Source organism: Electrophorus electricus, chromosome 10, assembly GCF_013358815.1.
Source record: "Electrophorus electricus isolate fEleEle1 chromosome 10, fEleEle1.pri, whole genome shotgun sequence".
Lineage (NCBI taxonomy): Eukaryota > Metazoa > Chordata > Actinopteri > Gymnotiformes > Gymnotidae > Electrophorus > Electrophorus electricus.
In genome coordinates, this window is record NC_049544.1 from 3,183,572 (window position 1) to 3,189,678 (window position 6,107).

Genomic DNA, 6,107 nt, shown 5'->3' on the forward strand with positions numbered 1-6,107 from the left:
TGAGCTTAAACGAGAGTTTGTCCAATCAGAGCTTGCTGTGCAGTGATCGACAAGCTCAAGGAGGGCCCGCCCATTGCATGTTCAAAAGCGTGGCTGCTGGTTGGCATCTTGGAACATGTGCATCCTGTCTTAGTAGTTACAGTCAGCAGAGAGAAATTAATGTAGTACTTTAATAGATTTGGTTGCAATTAAGTGTAAACAAGCGTAAAGGATCCTTTCACTTCAATCATTATTTTTCATGTTTCAAATCTTTTAATAGTCTGTTGCTGGATATTGGCTAAGGGTAGACATATAAGTTGTGTGAAGATGTGCTTGTGAAATCATGGCGTGGTCTTTCAGACTGAAGACGTGCTCCCCAAATATACACATATATAATGCATATATACTCTAGGAATATGTGCTGTCCTGGAATAAAACTTTAGTTACTATAGTTGTTTTGGAATCCTTATAAATTAAGCAGAAAATAAATACAAAATAAAGTAAAATGTAAGAAAAGTCAATTTAGCACATAATCAGGAAAAACCTTAAAAAACAGGTATGTCACTATAAACAGAACCTGACAATACTTACTCCCTGTAGGAGCAACTTCTTGCAGAACTTCTTGCTTGTGGAATTCATCAGACCTGGGCCAGAACAAAAGATGGTACTCCAATTAACAAAAGGTCTTGAAAAAGGTATTGAGCTCCATGAAGAACAAGGAGTTCCCATGCTTTGCGGATTAAGAAAACACATCGGAAAGGTTCTGCGTTGTATCCACTGAGAAGCACAGACAACCAAATGTAACAAGCCATCTATAACATTTACTTAAAGCAATTGTCCTGGACAGGATATGGTAATTCCAAAATCCCCAGTCAGCTAGTCTTAAAGTTAAACATTCGAATATAAAATAAAGATGCACACTTCAGAATTAGTAGAAGAAAATAGCTGGTCCTGTCCTTTATTGCAGGTTAACGTTAACAAGCATTACTAAGGCACCCTCCGGAGAATGTCTAACAATCAAACAAAGATCCCACATTTTTATACATTTGTCAGAAGTGATTATGTATTTACCCTACCATCTTTTACATATTAGTGCTTGCATTCACCACGATTACATCCAAACAATACATTAGTCAATATATGCAAACTGATATTCAACACCCACACCAGTTGGAGCCCGTTACCACCATATTCCAAGCGAAGACTCCTCTTGACCTTATCCTAAACAAGATAGTTTTTCTGCACCATCCTGAGCCTGGTGGAGAGGTCATATATCTTACCCTGAGGTCCACCAAAGCCTAACCAGGATCCTCTGCTGAAGCCTGCAGAAGCCTCTACAGAGGCCTATGCCCTGTACGCAAATGATTCTGAAAGGACACAGAATCTCTGTCGTCCTTTATGTTTAATGCTATTGATATGTCTAATGCAATGTTAGACTTCTTTTCCTTGTAGAGACTCTTTTTATTACCTCAATACCACTTAAGGAACTTTTACTACCAGATAGTGTATGATTTTTCTTGACTGAGTAAAATATTGGTGTATGCACTTGAATCTTGATACTGTGACCTTATAGTACCAGGTTTAGTTCTGTCATTGCCTGCTAGTCCTACTGCTTGTATTGGTTTTAATCAGGTAATAATTTAAATTCTTCATAAGTCCTCTATTATATGCACAATATTTAGCCGATATGAAAAACCTCTTGTATCTTAAATATAACACATGAAAGAGGTAGGACAAAGACCCAGAGCAAAGAAAAACAGCTGTTCAAAAAGTAGTTTTGCACGCTGGATCCAAATATGTTTTTAGAAATTCTCCATCAATCATAGGTTTTTTTGTTCCATTACATTTGCATCTACATGTATGGCATTTAGCAGACATGATCTACCAAAGTAATTTTAGCTTTCTACTTAGATAGGACAAATAGTTTACAACCTATTATACTAAAATATCATTATGTATAGTAGGTCTATGGAAAATCAGTACCAAGGAAGGTGGAGCCCCTCTATGTGGCAGACTATTACTGGACACCGAAGAGGGATGTTCAAGATTGTGCATATTTTAAGTGTAAGCCTTATTTATGAATAAGCAACATATACTTATTGTAATATTCACTTAAAATCCATCCCTAAGAGAAACAACTTTAAAACCGACTTGAATTCATCGTAAAAAGAACTATGAGGACCTCATATTTTACTTTGTGGGACATACAAGCATATATTGTTGCCACCTGTTATTATATGAGTTCCAATGAAGTAACTTCATACTTGAGTAGTCTTTTTAACAGGTACTTACTTTTACTTAAGTAATAATTAAACGACTACTTTTACTTCTACTTGAGTACTTATTTATTTTAAAGTAACAGTAGTTTTACTAGAGCACAATGTTTGGCTACTCTACCTACAGTGAGGTTGAACCCACACCTGTACAAGCTGTGAGGTGTTATCTGGCGAGTGAGGCTAACCACTGGCCAGCATGCTAATGGCAAGTCGACGCCAATTATTGGAGTTCAAAAAAGCCATGACAGTGGGTGCTAGACGAATGGGACATTCCATTTCCGAGGTTGTGTGGGCAGTGAACATTCCTTGATTCACATTGTCACATGTGTACCGGGAATACATTATAGAAAGCATTACCACCCACAGTAGACAACACAGTGTCTATGTTTAATGATTGTGAGCACCAGTGTCTGGTTACAATTGTTCATGCGAACAGACAAGCGACTCTAGCAGAAATCACATTCACATTCAATGCAGGAGACCCACACACATATCCCACAGGTCACTGCAACATTCTTTATCTTACATGGGATATGGGAGGGACAGGAAGTAGTATCATGTAGGATGGCCACTGTTAACACCATGACACCAGACACAGTGCTTCACCTGAACTCGTGAGGATACTAACTGGACCCTAGAGGACTGGAAACATGTGGCATGGTCTGATGAGTCATGGTACCAATTGTTTCCAGTGGACGGTAGGGTTTTTGTGTGGCGCAGACACCATGAAGCTATGGATCCCTGTTGCCAACAATGCACTGTGCAGGCTGGTGGTGGTTCCATACTGCTGACCGCTAAATTTCACTGGTGACCATTTGCACATCATGGACTTCAAGTACCCCCCACAATGATGGGATATTGCAGCAGGATAATGCACTGTGCCAAAGGTTGTCCAGAACATTCAAGGAGCTTTCTGCAAGGTTTGGATGAATGGTATGGGATGTGGTGGAGAGGTCCATTCGCAAGCATTATCCTGCACCTACAAATACCATGGAGCTGTGGGTGGCTATCCAGATGGCATGGCTGACCATCCCTCCAGACATCTTCCGTCCACTTGTGGAATCAATGCCACATTGAGTTGCTGAATTTTGCTGGGCTAGAGGGGGTCCTACATAATACTAGTTCCTGTCTTGTGACTTTTGACACATCAGTATACTTTCCATTACATTTGAATTACTTTTAAAGGAGCTATCATTTTACCAACATAAAGTAGAAAATAACATTTATAGTCCAAGTGATTCTTTGTTATTTTTGTTCTATAAAGTGCAGCTCACATGAGATGAAGAATCAGATTTCTTTGTAGTTCTCAAATGAACCAGTATTTGCTCCATAGAGCAGGACCCCCATATGTAGGCATCCATATTTAAAAGAGATACAGACCACAGACACTGACACATCCAGGCCACTAGGTGTCCACACCATGGTTGTTTCATAAGAAGAAAAATTGAAAAAATGATTGAAAAAAATGATTGAAAAAAATGACTTCTTGCTATGTTAACCCATTCACTGCCAATTTTTTTTTCAAAAATACAGTACTGAATGTAATACTGTCCAGCCTTTATGGCCACCAACAAGCTCCTGCAAGATCCTGTATTTTCACTGTACAGACCTATGAACAACTCAGGAGGTGTGTAAAGGTTGGTCCTTCCCCAGCAGTCCAGCATTGCTGAGAAAGGCCTTTGATGCCAAAGGCCAAGTCCCTGCAACCCTGACAAAAAGGCTGAACCCAGGTAGGTCTAGAATATTTTGCCATCAGTGAGACCACAATTCTTCATACCACATTTGTGCTGTTTTGTAGGAGTCTACTGACTAAAACACTCTTCTGTGATAGGAGGTCAGAACCAAGGCTAGAACTCTCATTAGAAAATGTGTAGCACACTCTTGAAAAAGGGGCATGTCTTGAAAGGCAGATCGTAGTCCAGGTCCTTCTCTCTCACTATATTTTACCCTCTGGTCCCATTCTGGAAAACAAAGGTACTGCCACAGTTCCAACCCTACATTGGCCTCAGGTAATCCCAGCCACGATATCGAAGGGCATTCTCCAGAGAGGCACAGGAAGTTGCTACAAGCCCAAAGGAAGGAATTTACAGAGCAGTAGACTTTGGACAGTGTCACATTCTGAAATACATTTTGAAAATGTCACAACTGCACAAACTGAAACCATGGCGTTATATAGACAATTATTAGCATAAGTAATGTTATTAACCCAATACACTCAAATAGCCATATCTGATCATATCATTTTATATGGACATCATTTTTTTAATGCTTTGATTCAATTGCAGTCTTTTTAAACTAAAGGCCGCCTGACAAAACAACCCTGACCTACTGAAGGCTTCAAAGAGTCAAAGTGTCTTTGACACTTCAAAGTATCAAAGTTATAACTTAACCTCAGTATTGCAAGACACACATACAGAATCTGGGAGGGTGAAGCGAAATGAACGAGAAACTGGAATGGCGCTAATGTAAACAGGAGTTTGTTATCTGATAACGATTGTAGGAAATAATAGGATAAAAATTTGGTGTGACTGGCTGTTGAACTCCAGTAATCTGAGATTTATCAACTATGAACAAAAGAAAATGAATTTTTGCTTAAGATGTAAAAGGTCACATTAAGCAAATACCTCATCCTTGAAAACTAAATCCCTTGTTCAAATTGAAAATCCTCTTGTTCACGATAAACAAATCGTGTTCACCCGAAACAAAATTCCGTGTCCATGATCAAAAAGCTATTTGCACTCAAATCCCATTAAGTTCCATATTGAAAACAAAGAAATGCACGAATAGCACCCTAGACAGTATACATGTATATTCTGTGTTCAAAATACCTTACTACATACTGTATACTGCATATTGCACTCAGTCTATACTGTATACTGCATACTTGCCCCTTTAGTAGTATGCAATAGTTTCCAATATGTGACAAACACAAACCATATTACTGAGTCATGTCAATGTTAGATTGTCCACTATTTTCCACTATTGCTGCATGACAGGTTGTAGTACACCACAAAGATAGCTCTGGTTGTGTACTGAAACATTTTGCCAGAGTATTATATCATACGGTTATTTTTCGCATACTAGAAAAATTCATCTTTGCCCAATCAGTATATGAGTAGTATTTAGTAGGCTATCACAATTTTTGATAGCACCATATACAGTCTCATATGCTCTGTTTGAAATAGCCCATTACATACTGCACTCAATATTTATTTATACTGGATACTTGTCCCCGTTATAGTATGCAGTATAGTATGCAGTATGCAAAAAAATGCAAACCATATTACCAAGTCACCTGAAGGTTCTGCCCACGTGGGCATGATGGGATGCAATACACCATTAGGATAGCTCTGGTTGTGTACTGGAATATTTGGCGTAATATTTTATTTTTTGCTGTGGCGATAGTAGATAAAAATAGAAATCTAAATAGCTCTGCCCTCCCGCCGCGTTACTTAGATAAGCCAATGAGATAGTTATATAGTTAGATGCTTCGTTACTACTCGGTCCTCATTTCGCAAGATGCATGTTCCGCAAGCACCTGTTCATGCCCGAGAGACTCTGAATGAAGTCAGGGCTCGTCCCTTGTAGCGGAGTTTAAAACGGCCATGAACTGTGAATTAAATTAACAGAGACTCAACTTTAAAACGCGGCTTTGCGCACTCCACCCGCGTTAAACATCAACGGGCGGACAAAAAAAACAAAAAAAAGCATGACATCCAGACTCCATCTCCAACGAACATTCAAAAGTGCCACATCATTAATTACATTACATTGCATTAATGGATTTTTAAAAATATTGACAGTACCAACGTTCACGCTGACACAGCGTTAGATTAGTAGAGATGACGTCGT